Here is a 16170-nt window from a genome sequence, read left to right on the forward strand (position 1 = left end):
GCAAGGCAAGTTGGAGCCCAAGAGGCCGAGAGCCAGGGGATTCAGGGGTGGGGGTAAATAGTGCGAAGAGGCAGAATGGACCAGTCAGGGAAGGGAGCCTGAGGGAAAGTGCTGGCACAGGGGTGCAGGGGAAGACTGGTCAAAGGAAGGCGTGGCCCCCGTAAGACTCATAAGGGATGCAGGCAACCAGTCGCATCAACAGGAGGGGACTAGCAAGGGAGGTAGAGAGGGAAAGAGGAGAAAAGGAAGGTCTTGAGAACCTTCTGGAACTTAAGGAGATCATGCTCAAGTCATAGAGAGGCAGGGAAGCCATTACAGAGGGAGGCTTCTGCTGAAGTAAGAGATCTACCCCCTCCCCACTCTCAGCTTGGAGAACGTCTGATCTGCAGAGAGTTGGAGGTAGAGGACTGAAGGACTCTAGTAGGGAGGTATTTAGGAACAGATAGTTGGATATAGCAAGGTCCCAGGCCACAGAAAGCCTTGTGGATGATGCAGAGGGTCTTGGATTTTATCCGTGAAACCACTGGGAGCCACCGGGAGCCAGTGAAGAGATTTTAGGGCTGTAGAGATGCAGTCCCTGGGCTTGAGGCCAAGGATACGTCTCACAGTCCTATTCTGGATTAGTTGAAGAGGGCGGACAGCATACCGGCCTGAATAGCAGTTAGACAGTTGGGAATGAGCTAGGGAGGAAGAGGGGGGAAGCTTGAAGGAAAGCTATGTGTCATTAGCATAACACTGGAAATGAGCAAAGAAGGTGGAGATCAGGTGGGCAAGGTAGATGTTGAAAATAAACAGTGAGAGGATAGAGCCCTGAGGGATGCTGCAAGTAGAGAAAGAGAGGTGGAGGCGAGAAAGTGGCCAATTGCACTTGGGAGGGCTGATCTGAGAGGAAAGAGGTCAACCAATCCAGTGCCTGGTTTGTGATGCCCAGGACATCTCGGAGCCAATTTATGAGGATAGAGTGATTGACCGTGTCAAAGGCAGAGGAGAGATTGAGGAAGATGAGAACGGAAGTAGAGTTTGAGAACAAGCCATCGCAGGTGTTTAGGAGAGCAGTTTCCGTGCCTCTGGCTGCTCTGAAGCCAGACTAGTGGTTGTGGAGAGAGCCAACAGATTCAGTGTGATGGATTAGTTGGGGAATGACAAACTTCTCCAAGAGTTTACCCAAGAAGCGGGTGGTGGAGATAGGGTGATATTTAGGCAGGCAAGGGTCAGCAGATGGCTTTTTTAGGAGGGGGTTCACAGGGAGTGCTGAGGGCTAATTGGAAGGAACCTGTCAGGAATACGGTAAGGGGGCCGAGGCAGGACTACAATTCCCAGGTTACCTGGAAAGAGGTTGCAGAGCGCACGGCGGACAGCTGCGCAGAGTTCATTGCATGCAGCTGAGCCCAGAATAAAGGCTTGCCATCCTCCCGTGCCAATGTGCGGCTTATTGAAGTTGATTACAGCACGGGCGGATGCAGCGAGCAGTGGTGCAGGAGGCAACCAGATGGCGGTGATGCGCACAGCGCACAGGGAATTCCTCGCAACACTCATCAGTATCCGGGCGGCCTCACAGGGCTGATGGACAATCAGTTAAGTGTCCTGAGCTCTTTTGTGGGTCACGGTAGGTTTCTCTGAGGATTGAGATATATGTATACATATATATAGGCTGTGGGGTTGATTGCCCCGCACAGTTGTTTTTCTTTGAAGGAATTGGAACTACCAGGGAAGTACCAGGTGAAAGGCAATGTGGTTCTGCATGTAGAGATAATTAACAAATACTGTGTGAAAAAGAAAACACAGGTCTAGCGCTCAATGGGAATATGAACTAAAGAATGCATTGTGAAAACAAACATAGCATTTTCTACAAAACATGTGGGCATGTAGCACTTAAGTCTCCTGTTTATGGAGAGACTTACATGTTGCTTGCTTCCTGTATTTTGTTGTTTGACTCCATTATTCATCTTGCCTACCAGGCCATTGTATTGTGCTTCATGTTGGGAACTGACTCCCCCATGTGTGTTATTCATTATTTCATCATGTTTATGTGTTATTCAGGTTACCTGCATTTGTTGCATGTTCAATGTTGCTAGGCCATCATTATGTGCAAGCTGCCAATATTTGTGAATCCATCCCAGGGCATATGGTGTGCTAGAGTTCTGGTGATGAGATGTTCAACAGACAGGTGTGAAAAAAGATTGTAGGAGGTATACAGGATAGCTGCACGTTTGAGGTTAGGTATTTTCAGGAAAGGGTTACAATGTTCAGTGTATGTTAAGATATGTGTTTTGTTCCTAACTTCCCTTACCTATCCATTTTGGTTATCCTAATCCTCTTTCCGGTGTTCCTAAACTCCCCATTCCCATCCACAACCACTCCCTAATCCCTCTTCACCCATTGGCTGCATGTGGTCACCTGTACAATCTACCATCAGGAACCTGTGCCAATCACGGTGGGAGGGTCGAGTTCATTCGGCTTCTTTGGTGTTGGTACCCTTCCCTCAAGCCTTGACAGAACCAGTGGCAAAAGATTGGTTAAAGAAATCAGCAAAGGAGAGAGCAAGAGATGCAATATTATCCATGAAAGTTCTAGAAGAGCAGAGAGGCACCTGTTTGGAGGAGACTTTCATAGAGCAAACTGTCTTGGTAACCTCATCAGGTGATATGAGTGAGAAGGAGGAGAGTAAGGAGGACAGAGAGACAGTGGCCAAGGCAAGCCTGTGTGCAGGGGTATGAAGGAGGGGAGTAAAAGAGAGAGAGGACAGGATGTCCTGAGTTTTGGATGTGAAATGGGAGGCCACTCTGTGCAGAGGGCCTGGGAATGAAGAGGAGAGATTGAGACTGCAGTCGGATTGACAAGTTCCTTACAGATTTTGAAAAGTTGGGCCGTGTTGTTAGTTGCCCCAGCGATGCGTAACTGCTTTTTTGGAGCAGATGTTGAATCTTTATAATCTTTGGAGCGGGCGACAGGCCATTTTGTCAGAGGAAGTGCTAGAAGCCAACCAACCACTTACGTTACGCAGCTTTTCACTTGCGTTTCAGCATGGCTAGGTCGGAATCATACCAACTATTGCACTTGGAAGCAGGCTTCATGCGAACCCTCATGGCAGGGGCAAGGATGTATGGGATATTTTAACCCATGCCAATGCACCCCACTGCACCCCTTTGCCAATGGGGAAAGAAAAAACTGCCATAAATGGAGGCAATAGCCCGGTGCGCACTAAATCTGCAAAAACTGTGCAGGGTTCAGAAATCACAAAGAGGCTGCACCACCTTGCCACACACAGACAAAGTTGATGTCAAAACAAGAACTCCCTACAAGAGAATGCTAGTGGGTGTTGATACCTGTCACATGAATCAAGGCCACAAAAGTGGGCTAAAATCAGAAAATGCCCTTAAATACAGCTTCCTAATCAATGGCAACCTTCAAAGTGCTGTTTTAGCGCTAAATTCAGTCATTTCCCCAGTGAGCTATTGAAATGAAAAGTTGCTGAAATCACAGATTCTACAGGTGGCTCAGAGAAAGTAGGGCCTCACTGACTGACAGCTGCATCAGAAAAATAGCTGTCAAACCCAGTTTAATGTGTTTCTGTTTCCTGATTAAAATGGCAAAATTCACCTATTTAAAGCATGCTTGTGAAGGACTAATTCTTTTAAAATGTCCCAATCCCTTATAAACTGTGCTTATATTTTATATGTGAAATGAAAAGACTTTAATTTAAAGGAACCCAGTCTGGAGCTAATCAACTATTTAATTATGATCTGACATCCTGGCCTGTGAAAGTTGACATCTCAGCTTGGAAACAGGAAGCCTAATGATTCCCGCATAATGACAACAAGGAGAACAATGAGGCCACATTGGACATTTGTCTCTGGCTGAGCCAAGAACAATGGCAAGCTGCCCAACTGATCTCTGCAGGGGAGGGACAGGATGCTTCCCTCTACACCCAACCCTGATCAAAGGACTGGACAGCTGCTGCCTGGGAAGGGGAGGTTACAAAGGAGAACTTTGATGTTAAATCCTTATTTGTGATTAAAGTTTAAAACTTTTTAGCTGTGCAACCGAAAGAAGGATAAATCTGAAAATTGGTAGACATTAACCTAATTTCAGGCTCTTGATTTGAAGACATTGCTGAAACCTGTACTATTTAAGGAACCAAATTTATGAAAACATTCTTATTGTAGCAGAACGATTAATGTTGCAAACCTAAGATTGTATGTACATGATCCACTGATAAGCACCCAGAGATGTACCGAATTAGAAATCATGAATCCAAACTGTTATGGTTCAAATTGATGAAAATCAGTAGAATGAGAAAGACAGCTTGCACAAAGATGGGAATTGAATGGGAATACAGACAGTCAAATATGAAATGTATGTGTCTGATTTTATTAGGGTACAAAATTGTAGAAATGTACATGTGTGCAAAAGTTATGTTTTTATAAAAATCAATGTGGGAGTTCCTAAATCCCAACGTAAAGATGACAGCTCTGTTCTGACTGCCAACCAAAGCACGAGCCTGCAGCCACTCACAGCCGTGGGGGTGTGTTTTTGAAATTCCACACCATAAACTGGGGGCTGGCATTTGACAGTGTAAATATAGGAACTTCACAACACATAAAACACACTGCTTCCAGAACCCATTCAGATTTCCGTGCAGCACCTTGTTCCAGAACTCCTCATCTTGTAGCTGACTCCAGACTTCTTTGAAGATCCAGATTTCCTTGCAGAATCTAGACTATAGCACTGCTGAACTCTTGCTAGCTAGACCAAATTTCAAAACATCCAAAACTTAAAAGAATAATTCTGATTCAGCTTGGCTTGCTACCATTAAGGCTTGCCCGCTGAAACTTGCATCCTGTAATCTGCCATGTCCAGTGACCAGAAGGGCCCATCCAAACCCAGTCTGAGGCGCAGTCCAAAATTGACCATAACCGCGCCGCTTGTCCAATCCCTCCAGAAGTGCCCTGCTGCTGGTAGACCTGATCGGTCCGATGTCCAGAACTTTGACGGTCCAATTGAATTAAAAAGGACTGCAAGTATAAATAGGAAGGACAGTGGGCCATAGTATATCTGTATTGTATTATCCCAATCTCAATCCATCCCATCTTTAAATTCAGAACCCATAGTATCGTTAGAATCCTTCTTGTGCTGATTTTTCTCATCTGTGTTACAAAACCATAACTCCTTAGTGATTTTGAGTAACTAAAGTAAATCCCAGAACGAAATTGAGTGTCCACCACGTGAATGGTTGCGCTGGCTAAGTAGCTGTGAAGATTCATGTGTTTCAGGACCTGTTTAGTGTTGCTTTCCTTAGAATGTTTCTCCATTTAAGCATTTTTGCATCCTTTTGCATTATTTTACAAAGCGATTGTCACCTGTCAGTTTAAAAGTGTCACTTTCCAAAAACGGTTTTCTCTCTTGTTTGCGGAGGGAAGATTGTATCTAAACTCTAGACCTCGTCTTTCATTCCTGAATACCTGCTGATTACTCACATTTGTGTAGGATTGCTCATTTGTATTTAAACAAAACTTTGCAGGGGGAATATTTACCTCAACGCTATCTGTTCACAAACCAACACTGTTGTTTTTCCTGCGTTTTCTATGTTGCATCATTATAAGTGAATTCAATTGCTTTGCTTATTTTCAGAATTGTATTGTCACCGGTAGGTGATTCCTGTCCCACACATATATATATATATGAATATATATATTAAACACGTGGTGATTTGAATATTAAATAAATAAATAAACAAATAAATATTTACCTTTACACACTAGCCTGATTCTTGGTTCAGTGTGACCTGGGGGGTGTTTTGAGATGGTTGTGATATGAGTGGTATATCATTCAGAAAATTTACCTTATAGACAAAAATAAATAAGGGTTTCATCACGCACAACATGCTAGGCGAGACCTGGGTGTGTGCCTGCTTAAAATCCCTTACAGATGTCTCGGGTGCTGGTGATGGAGAGGTGAAGTTTACAAAGGGATGAGTCAATGTGAGAGTCCATGGCTGGAGTGGGTGGGGTGTGAAGGAGGCGGCAAAAGCATCTACTGACATTCGCTTCATTGGTCTAAAGACGGAGGAGACAGGCAGCGTGGGCAGAGGCTTAGTTGGGGAGTCAAGGCGCTCAAAATGGGAGGAAGGAGAACATGATCGGACCAAGAGAGAGGAGTAGTGAGAGGGTTTGAGAAGGAGAAATCAGCTGAGATAAGCGCATCTAAGGTGTGACGGCAGAGTGAGTTGGTCCAGAAGGAAGGATGCAGAGGTTGCGGAAGAGTAAAGTGGCTGCGTCGGGGGAGTAAAGATGAATATTGATATCTCAGAGGAGGATCTTAGAGGAAGAGGTCAGAAGAGTAGAGGCGAAGTTGGCCCACTCCCCAGGGGGCCTGTAGATGGTAGCGAGGGTGAGCGAGATGGTAGGAGAGATGTCAAGCTTGAAGCCAAGACGTTCAAAGCAAGAGTACGATTGAGTGGGTATGATGGAAGCAGGAACCCATTCAGTGAAGACCAGGGCCACTCCACCTCCAGACCGGTTAGACCTGGGCTGGGAGTGGATCTTGTAACCATCAGGAAGGAGAGTGTCAAAAGCAGTGACAGAGAGACCGCCAGGGGGCACGGAGCATGACAGTCCTGTGAGCTCGTGCTCTGTTGGCACCGTAGGGCCTAGCGAGCACGCAAGATCCCTGGCCGGTATTTCAGAGCAGACCCGAAGGCGAATCGAGCCCGTGAGGGGCCCCCACACACTTGGGGGACTGATGGACTGGCCCACTCCCCGCACGGCCCTGGAGAAAGCCGCTAAGGAAGATCAGAGTGCAACACGCAGTTTTACGGGCTTAATACGTGCACTCGGCCGGGTGGGCACCCTCGCGCCTTTGCCCCATGGGCCGCCCGGAGTGGCGCAGGAGCCGCTGGTGCTGCAGAGACCATACCCCCGCGCCCACCAGCACAGCGCAGGAGTGGCATAACAGGAGGGATGCCCCAGCGGACATGGCTAGGAGTGAGAGGGCCCGGTGGGTGGAGCCGACCAGCACCTGGAGCCCCACAGCACACCGAAGAGAGGAGAAGCTAGCCGGGGCCTGCAACGAGGTTCGGCCCCACCGAGCAGGAGAAAGGAGGAGACGTTCCGCAGTAATCAAGTGCTCCTCATCCGGTCACGGCTGCTGGACTCCAGACTCTCTCCACCGGGTGCCGGGAACATATAAGACCCCGAGAGAGTGGAGCCCAGACCCAGAGTGCCTCCACCACACGCAAACGGAGATCCGGTCAGGGCTACGCTGGCCCTGTGGGGTGGCCGGATCCAGGTGAGGAGTCGGGGGAAAGCCAGCTAACAGAGACACGTGGGTGGGCCTGCCCCCCTCCCCCTGCCTCCGGCCCGGACTCTGCGGGGCGGTGGGCCAAGTCAGGGCCCACAATCAGGAACTGGACACCCCTGGAGTGGGAGGAAAAGAAGTGTTGGAACCACGCCGGACAGCATAGGGCCTAGGCCAGGCGATTCCGGATATATTGATACCGTCGAGGCCCCCCGGGCAGTGGCGCCTTTACAGTGAGGCCCCGTGGAGAGACGGTGCTACGGTGAGGTTGCGGGGGTAACAAGGCGGGGGAGAAGCATAACACAGGTGTCCCCCCAGACCAATTCCAGCTGAGCAATCTGGGGGCTGGTCGCATCCCCCCGGTTCCCCCATATCTGTGATACGGGGAGTCCTCACTGGACTTGGGCTTTCTGTAGTGCCCCGGCGATAAACTCCACCAAAACAAAGGGACGCGCAGTACCACAACGAAGAACCAGGGAAGGGCCCCGAGTGGTACTTCAAGGTTTTTTACGAGGAGACTCTGCATAAGAGGCACCAACCCTCAGGTGCCCCATCCAACCCCGAACCTGAAGCAGACCCCACCCTCCGAAGTGATTAGCTCCTTGCAACGTTTTCGCCGGCAGACCCCAGTCCAGAACGAGACCCTCGGGGCAGTCAAGCCCGCGGTAGGGGATCCCCCCCGCCACACTCACCAAGGAAGACCTCAGGGATAGCCTTCAGGAGATTAAGGCAATCCGCACAGACATTCAGGCCTCCATCATAGATTTTAAGGGGCGAGTGGATACCCTAGAGGACAAAATGGAGGGGAGGGAGAATAACCACCTCCAGGCAGACCTTCTAGATATGAAATACGAGGCAAGGATAACAGACTTGCAAATAAGAGAGGAGGACATGATTCTCAAGATGGATGATTTTGAAAATAGAGAACACCGAAACAACTTGCGCATCATGGGTGTGACTCAGGAGAGGGGGGAGACGGCTGCTGACGTGGGGAGGAAAATCCTCCCCACGTCCCCACGTCATGGGAGGGTCCTGGTGGTGTCTGGTAACCTCCACAACTCTAGAGTCACCTTGGTATCCATCTACTGCCCCAACGTCGGTCAGAAGGAATTTATCCAAGAGGTTATGAGAGCGGTGATGCTCAGGGTGGAAGGCCTCCTGCTGCTGGGAGGGGACTTTAACATGTGGGCGGACTGGGACTTGGACCATAGTGGGAGGATCACTCAATCAGGCAGTTTGGGGGGATATCCGGAATGGGGCCTCAGGGACCTGATGTGGGAAATGGGGCTGGTGGATATTTGGAGGGAGTGTCACCCCAAGACAAGGGGATACACCTTTTTCTCGGCAGCCCATGGAACCAGGACGAGAATTGATTATTTGTTCACAAAACACCAATGCATGAGTAGGATAGAGGCATGTGAGATCCGCCCAGTCAGCTGGTCAGACCACGATATGGTCTGGTCAGATGCTAGCATCTCCGGTCTAAGAGCCAGGGAACCCCTGTGGAAATGTAATGACTTTCTATTGAGGGATACAGTCTTTAGAGAAGAAATGTCTGCAGCAATCAAAGAATTCTTCGAGCTAAATGACACAGGAGAAGTGGATAGGGAAATGGTATGGGAGGCGGCAAAGGCAACCTGGAAGGGCATGCTGATAATTGAAGGAGCTTCCAAAAAAAAGGGGTAAGGACCCTCCTGTCACACAGGTTGAGGTCAGAGATATTCTCCCTGGAAAGAGCTGAGGGGAAGGAGGAGGTGGACAAGAAGAGAGACCTGGACCTGGTGAGAGAGAAGAGACAGGAACTCAGGGATCTAGAATTGGGCAAAATTGCGGACTCCAACACCTCCGCCGGAAGTATTATGAAAAAGGCGACAAGGCCGACGCTATACTGGCTGCCAATCTCCGTGGGCAAAGGGCGGATAGGTGGGTCCAAAGGATTGGGGGTGAGGCAGATGAGGGGAGCACAGACCATGGAGGCGTTGCAGAGAAATTCGCTAGTTTCTATGAGAGCCTATATGGGAGAGAGGGGGAGGTGGATACGGAATCTCGGGAGGCGTATCTTGATGGAGTCTCCCTCCCGATCCTTGGAACACCTGAATCGGGGGCCCTGGATGCTCCAATAACAGAGGAGGAGGTGCAGAAGGCAATATCTGGGCTCAAGCTGGGCAGGGCCCCAGGGGAGGATGGGTTTACCGCAGGCTTCTACAAGGCCTTCTCGCACTTACTGGTGGGTTTCTTGGCAGGCTTATATTCAAATATAATGAAGACCGGGAGGGCACCCCTGTCATTTGGCAAAGCACTGATTACGGTGATCCCTAAGGAGGGGAAAGACCCAGCAGACTGCCGCTCCTACAGGCCAATCTCCCTCCTCAATGTGGACGCCAAGCTGTACACATGGATCACCGCAACGATGCCATATGCCAAATCTAATCCACTCTGATCAGGTGGGGTTCATACAGGGGAGACAGGGGGCTGACACCTTATGTAAAACCCTCCATATCATGCGTATCGCAGCCCCGAAGGGTGAAAACCCAGTCCTGGTGTCCATCAATGCTGAAAAAGCCTTCGATCATGTCGACTGGGGGTTCCTACACGGAGTACTCGAGAAGCTGGGGTTTGGTATCGGAATCAGGCAGGCTATCAAAGCCCTGTATGAGTCTCCTTCGGCTAGAGTAATGGTCAATGGATGCCTGTCATGTATTTTCACCCTCCAAAGAGGGACGAGGCAGGGCTGCCCACTCTCCCCCCTTCTCTTCGCCATGACCATGGAGGTACTCCCAGAATACCTCAGAGGTTCTCCGGGGGTGCGGGGCATAGAGGTGGGAGACCGCACCTTCAAACTTGGCCTTTACGCAGATGATATCTTGCTTCAGCTGAGGGAAACTACGCAGTCCGTCCCGTCCGCCCTACAGATAATTGAAGTGTTTGGCCGTTACTCAGGCTTCAAGGTCAATGTAGGCAAGTCGATGATCTCCCCTTTCGCCCCAGATGCTGATAGGTGTTTAGCAGAATTGTCCTCTTTAGGCCTTCAGATTTGAGCGGATGGGATAAAATACCTGGGGTTTAGCAGTGTAAGACCTAGTGAGGACTTGAGCTTGGCAAACTACCCCCCACTTTTCGAGAAACTGTTTAGGGAGATGGAGGGCTGGGGAAAGGGGCAAATCTCGTGGATGGGCAGAATAAACGCGATAAAGATTAATCTGCTCCCTAGAGTACTATACCTCTTTCAGATGCTCCCCCTGGAGGCCCCGGCAGCATACCTCGTCGATGACAAGAGGCAGATACTGAAGTTTATATGGCAAGGCCGGAAACCCAGAATAGGCTATGAGACCCCCACCCTTCCTAAAGAGAGAGGGGGCGTAGTCCTCCCAGACCTCGAGACATACCACAGGGCTCGCCAGCTCAGAGTCCTGGACCCACACCTTAGAGAAGACCCCAGCAAGCAGTGGGTCTACCTTGAGAACTCCTTCTTAAGCCACGTTACAGTAGGCAAATGGTTGTGGGTCCCATTAAAAAAGCTCCCGAAAAGGATTAGGGACCACCCCATCTTAGGAACCATGTGGAAGGCACCAGCGGGGAAGGGACTCAGGGAAAGAGTCACTACCTGGCTCTCCCCATTAAGTCATATTTGGTCCACGCCAGTACTGGAGGAGATCCCGGGCCATGAACATTACCAGTCTTGGTTCGAGGCGGAGATTTGCAGGGTTGGCCAATTGGTGAAGGAGGAATCGTTCATACCCATCCATGAACTCGAGGAGGCGCTAGGAATTGGCAGACTCTCCCCACTCCTATACCTTAGACTTAAGGGTATCTTAATGAAGCCAAAATTTAAGGAATGTATACACAGGAAACTCGCTCCTGTTGAAAAAGTCTTGGATTGCCATACAGAAATGAAGGGCCTTATTTCCCTCATGTATGCAGCCCTTTTGGCTCCATGGGAGGATACGACCAGGAGCCTCAGAAGGAGATGGGAAAGGGATCTAGGCCGTGCCATTGGGGATGGTTTCTGGGATAAACTTTGCAAAAGGGATTTCAAGACGTCAATCTCATGCCAATATAAGACTCATGCCGTCAAGCTCCTCCACAGGTGGCAGTATGACCTGATTACTCTTTCTAGGATGTTCCCGGACATTGTTCCAGTGTGTTGGCATGGATGTGGGGAGCGAGCCGACTATTGGCATATGTGGTGGACATGTCAGAAAGTCCAGTCTTATTGGTCAGAGGTGCTGGATCAGAGAGGCGGGGGAGGGAGACTACCCATTAGACCCCACCTTAGTGCTCTTTGGCCTGCAACAGAGGGATGAACATTGGGAGAAGCTTCCGGACTTAACACACTCACTATTACTGGCAGCAAGAGCGGCACGAGCCAGGTCCTGGAAAAGAGCCGTCCTTCCAACAAAGAGAGAGTGGGTGATAGGTGATAGCGGCCAAGGACATTTACTTTATGAAGAGGTTGACGGCCGCAATACAGGGCTCAAGTGTACAGATAGAAACAGTGTGGGTGCAATTTATGGAAGCTTTTGTCAACACGGAGGTCAGGTCCGTAGGGTAACCGGAATTCTCCACTCAGCCCGTAACCAACTTTTCCCATAACATTCATTGCACAGGATCTATTAGAGTCGAGTGTGCATCGACGGACATTGGCCCGATTCGTGCTGCCCAACTGGAAGTAACATGAAATAGCGGTCACTGAATCCCGAAAATGGTGGGGCTTGGGGGGACGGGTGGGCAAAGTTTCAGAGACATTTGACTTTGTTATGTTTTCAACTTGCTATGGGCCTGTGCCCAAAGGTACACCTTATGTAGAAGCTCATTTGTTTTCTGTTTAAAACCAATAAAAATGTAATTTAAAAAAAAAAAAGCATTGACAGAGCTGGCTTTGTACCACGTCTCAGTGAGGGCGAGGACATCAAGGTCTTCAAGGAGGTGACAGATGCCAGAGGAATGTTTAACGGCAGAGCGAGAGTTGAGGGTAGCTAAGTGAAGCTGTTTGCCACATTTAAATATCTCCAGAGGTGGGGTACGGGGACGAGGTACACCCGTCGGTAGGGGCAGAGAGATCAGAGGGGTGCAGAAAGAGGAGTGGCAGGTGAAGGGAGGAGGTTAAAGAGAGACGGAAGACGCCTGTCAAGAAGGAGGAGGTTGGCTGAGAGCTCTGGGTCATTATAGTGCCATTATGGTAGACATTTATGATGCACCTAAAAGATGAGAAGTGTGCCAAGAGAACTTACCATCTGGTCCAACATTAATGGGAAAAGAAGAGAAAGGGGAGAGGGTAGAGACCATATGAGGAGTCCATAGGTCCCGGAGGGGGAGGGGGGACAAAGAGGATGTCAGTGATAGTGTGCCTGGAGGAAGCATTGATGTAGATGTTGGCAATGGGCAGGCCTAGGTTGGAAGCCAGGAGCGTTTTCCTAAGGTTTTTCCTTCCAGGCTTTGAGAGGTAGGATATGATATGATATGGCATTTATAATGCACCTATACACAAGTGTTTCAAGGCGTGACAAGGCAAGGGAGGGGAAACAGAGGGAAGACAGAGACAATGATCCTACTAGGCCAGGTGCCATTTAGATCGTGCAAGTGCAGGGGAGGGGGAAGTGGAAAAGTGCAGGGGAAAGGGGAGGGGGCAGTGCAGTACATAGGATAACAGTAAATAAATAAAGATAATAAAAAAACTTACGGCCAGCTGGTGGCAAGTGCAAGGGTAAGTGCTGACATCAGGTGTCAAGTGCTAGTAGGGGCTGTAGGGATACAGAACAGTCCCCGAGTGCAAGGGTTGCCCAGGGGGCAGTGCAGGTGTGCAACTGGCGGGGAGGGGACCTGGGCCCGAGATCAGAGGGTAGCCAGGTAACCAGTGCAATTCCAGATTCAGTCAGGAGATCAACAGGGGAGAGGAGGAGAGAAAGCAGAAGCAAAGAGGAAGGTCTTGAGGTGCTTCTGGAACCGGAGATGGTTCTCCTCAGGTTTCTGAGAGGCAACAGAGTAACAGTTAGAGTAGATAGGGGAGATAGAAAGCACAATGGAAGCAGGGGGGAGGGCAGAAGAGGAACTGCACTGTGCACAAGGAACTCACCAGGTGGCCTAGCATCCAGTACAGGTAGGGTATAACAATAAACAGTAAGTCAAGTGTCAAAGAGGAAAAGAGGGCCTAGGTTACAGCAGGTAGTAAAAGTACAACATGGTTGATGGGATAACAGTGACAAGTGAATGCCTAAGTTTTAAACAGAGACACATGAATCAAGAATGCCCAAACTTGAATTTCAAGTACGGGTGTAAAAAGCCTAGGTTTTAAAAAGAAAATAGACACAGGATTTAAGGATGCCCCAATTTGAATTTCAAGTACAGGTGTAAAAGTCGTAGGCTCTAAAAACAGACATGATTCTAGGATGGCAAATGTGAATTATAAGCATAGGTGTAAAAGGCCTAGAAAAACACACACAGGATTCTAGGATGCCCAGATTTGAATTTCAAGTACTGGTGTAAAAAGCCTAGGTTGTAAAAAACAGCCATAGGATTCTATGATGGCCAAAGAGAATTTCAAGTACAGCTCTTAGAGATAAATATAATGGAGGAGCATCCTTACACCAAGCAATTTCTCTAAGGCATTCCACTATAAATACATTTAAAACTGTGCTCTAAACCCTGTTTGGTATTTGCTAAATCACCTTACCGCCATCACCCACCCCTCCAGTTCCTTTAGGTCCATCATTGCAAATGTCTTGCTATCTGCATCAAGTAGGGTGATCAGTCTATAACTTGTAGGGTTAGGCAGATCACCTTTCTTGTATATAGGAATAATAATAGATTCCTTCCCACAAGGCTGAAACACATGTATGGGGTTGCTGTTCGTAGTCTTGTTCAGAGAGGAATTGCCATAGCATTTCAGTGCTGGACTGTCCATGTGGGATGGGACAACGACTGATATGCAAATGGATATTTCCCATCTGTAAAAGGTATAGTGAGCAAAAAGCGTGTGCTGCAAACTCTCATCTCAGAACAGGTTATCATGCCATGTTCTTTCTGGAGAGGAGCGCCTGCTACCTTTTTTTAAATATTTGCAAAGAACTTGGGGTTGGTCACCCTCAATTACCTGGGGGCAACCAGACGTGGACTACTTGCTCACTGTGCTCAGAGAGGCACACATTCACCTCACTGATGAGGCCCAACAAGGCTGAAACACGTGTATGGGGTTTCTGTTGGTACTCTTGTTCAGAGAGGAATTGTCATAGCATTTCGGTGCTGGACTGCCCATGTGGGCGGGACAAAGACTGATATGCAAATGGGTATTTGCCATCTGTGAAAGGAAAAGTGAGCAAAAAGCGTGTGCTGCAAACTCTCATCCCAGAACAGGTTATCATGCCATGTTCTTTCTGGAGAGGAGCGCCTGCTACCTTTTTTGAAATATTTGCAAGGAACTTGGGGTTGGTCACCCTCAGTTACCTGGGGCAACCAGACGTGGACTCTTTGCTCACTGTGCTCAGAGAGGCACAGCTTCACCTCACTTATGAGGCCCAACAAGGCTGAAACACGTGCATGGGTTTGCTGTTGGTACTCTTCTTCGGAGAGGAATTGCCATAGCATTTCGGTGCTGGACTGCCCATCTGGGCGGAACAAAGGCTGATATGCAAATGGGTATTTCCCATCTATGAAAGATACAGTGAGCAAAAAGTGTGTGCTGCAAACTCTCATCTTAGAACAGGTTATCATGCCATGTTCTCTCTGGAGAGGAGCGCCTGCTACCTTTTTTGAAGTAACTTCCCAGAAGGCAGCTTACATTTAGAAACCAAGATATCTTTAAACAAAAGGAACAGCACATTGTCGCAAACAGATATATCACTTTTTTTTTTTTAAACTTTGTTTTATTAGCATTTTCATAACAGAACAAACGGGCATGAAACCTTTTCAGCAAAGATGAAAAAATATACTTATAACAGGCCCGGTGGACCTCTACCCCCTTCCACTCCCCCCCGCAAACCCACCCCCCCAAACAAACTTAGTCCCCTTTGCGCCTGCTTCTTGTGAGGAGACGCATAGAGAGCTCAATGTATCCGGAGCTTGGAAAAGAGTCTGAGCGTTGACTGCATGTGTGGCTGTGTAACGTCCGCCGTCTCCCGGGGCGTGGGCGCCCGTTCCTTCCGTAACTCTACCCTGTGGATCAATGAACGTCCCATCCCCATGCCTGCTGTATCCCGTACAAGTTGGCTTGGAATGTGCTCAGACCATTGTTCACCATTGCCGTGAGTTTATCCATCTGGAACATGTTTTTAACTTTTTTTTAACCAGTCCTCCTTTGAGGGGGTCTCCGGGCTTTTCCATTTCTGGGCCAGGGCCACCCTTCCCGCCCTCAGCATTGTTTCCCACATTCTTGGGTATCTGGCTATGTCCGTGTCCACAGGGGGGAGGCCCAGTAGCATTGTTAGAGGGTTTAGGGGGAGCAGTTCCTCCGAGACTTCCGCGATCCAGCCTCTAACCTCCACCCAATACGCCTGTACTTTCGGGCAGTGCCACCACATGTGCCCTCTTGTACCGACCTGGTCGCAACCCCTCGGGCATGCGGGGGTCACTCCCGTAAACATCCTCGACAATTTTGCGGGATCTCTATGCCACCCCTGGAGGATCTTGAGGTTGTGCTCCATGTCCGCCGTGAATAAGTTCCCATGGAAGGCTATTTTAAATATCCTTGCCCAGGCGTCCTCAGAGATCTCCTCCCCCGCCAAGTCCCTCCAGAAGGCACGGAATCTCCTCCTTTCCCCCAGGTTAATAGTGTTCAGAATTCTGTACATCCCCGAGACCGCCCCCTTCCTGGTGGTCGCTGTGTCCAGGAATTTCTCAAAGGGGGTTGGCTGTCTTTAAATTCTGTCCCCAGGATTGGTC

At 49.0% G+C, this 16170-nt stretch overlaps 1 protein-coding gene across 1 annotated transcript in view; it reads right to left on the reverse strand.

Annotated features, from left to right (window-relative positions):
- The window catches only part of IL12RB2 (interleukin 12 receptor subunit beta 2), a 632737-nt gene that overhangs the window by 160409 nt on the left and 456158 nt on the right, over positions 1-16170 (reverse strand). The gene's annotated exons all lie outside the window — the stretch shown is intronic.

This window comes from Ambystoma mexicanum, chromosome 1q (assembly GCF_040938575.1).
Source record: "Ambystoma mexicanum isolate Mex_15411 chromosome 1q, UKY_AmexF1_1, whole genome shotgun sequence".
In the NCBI taxonomy this organism is placed as follows: domain Eukaryota; kingdom Metazoa; phylum Chordata; class Amphibia; order Caudata; family Ambystomatidae; genus Ambystoma; species Ambystoma mexicanum.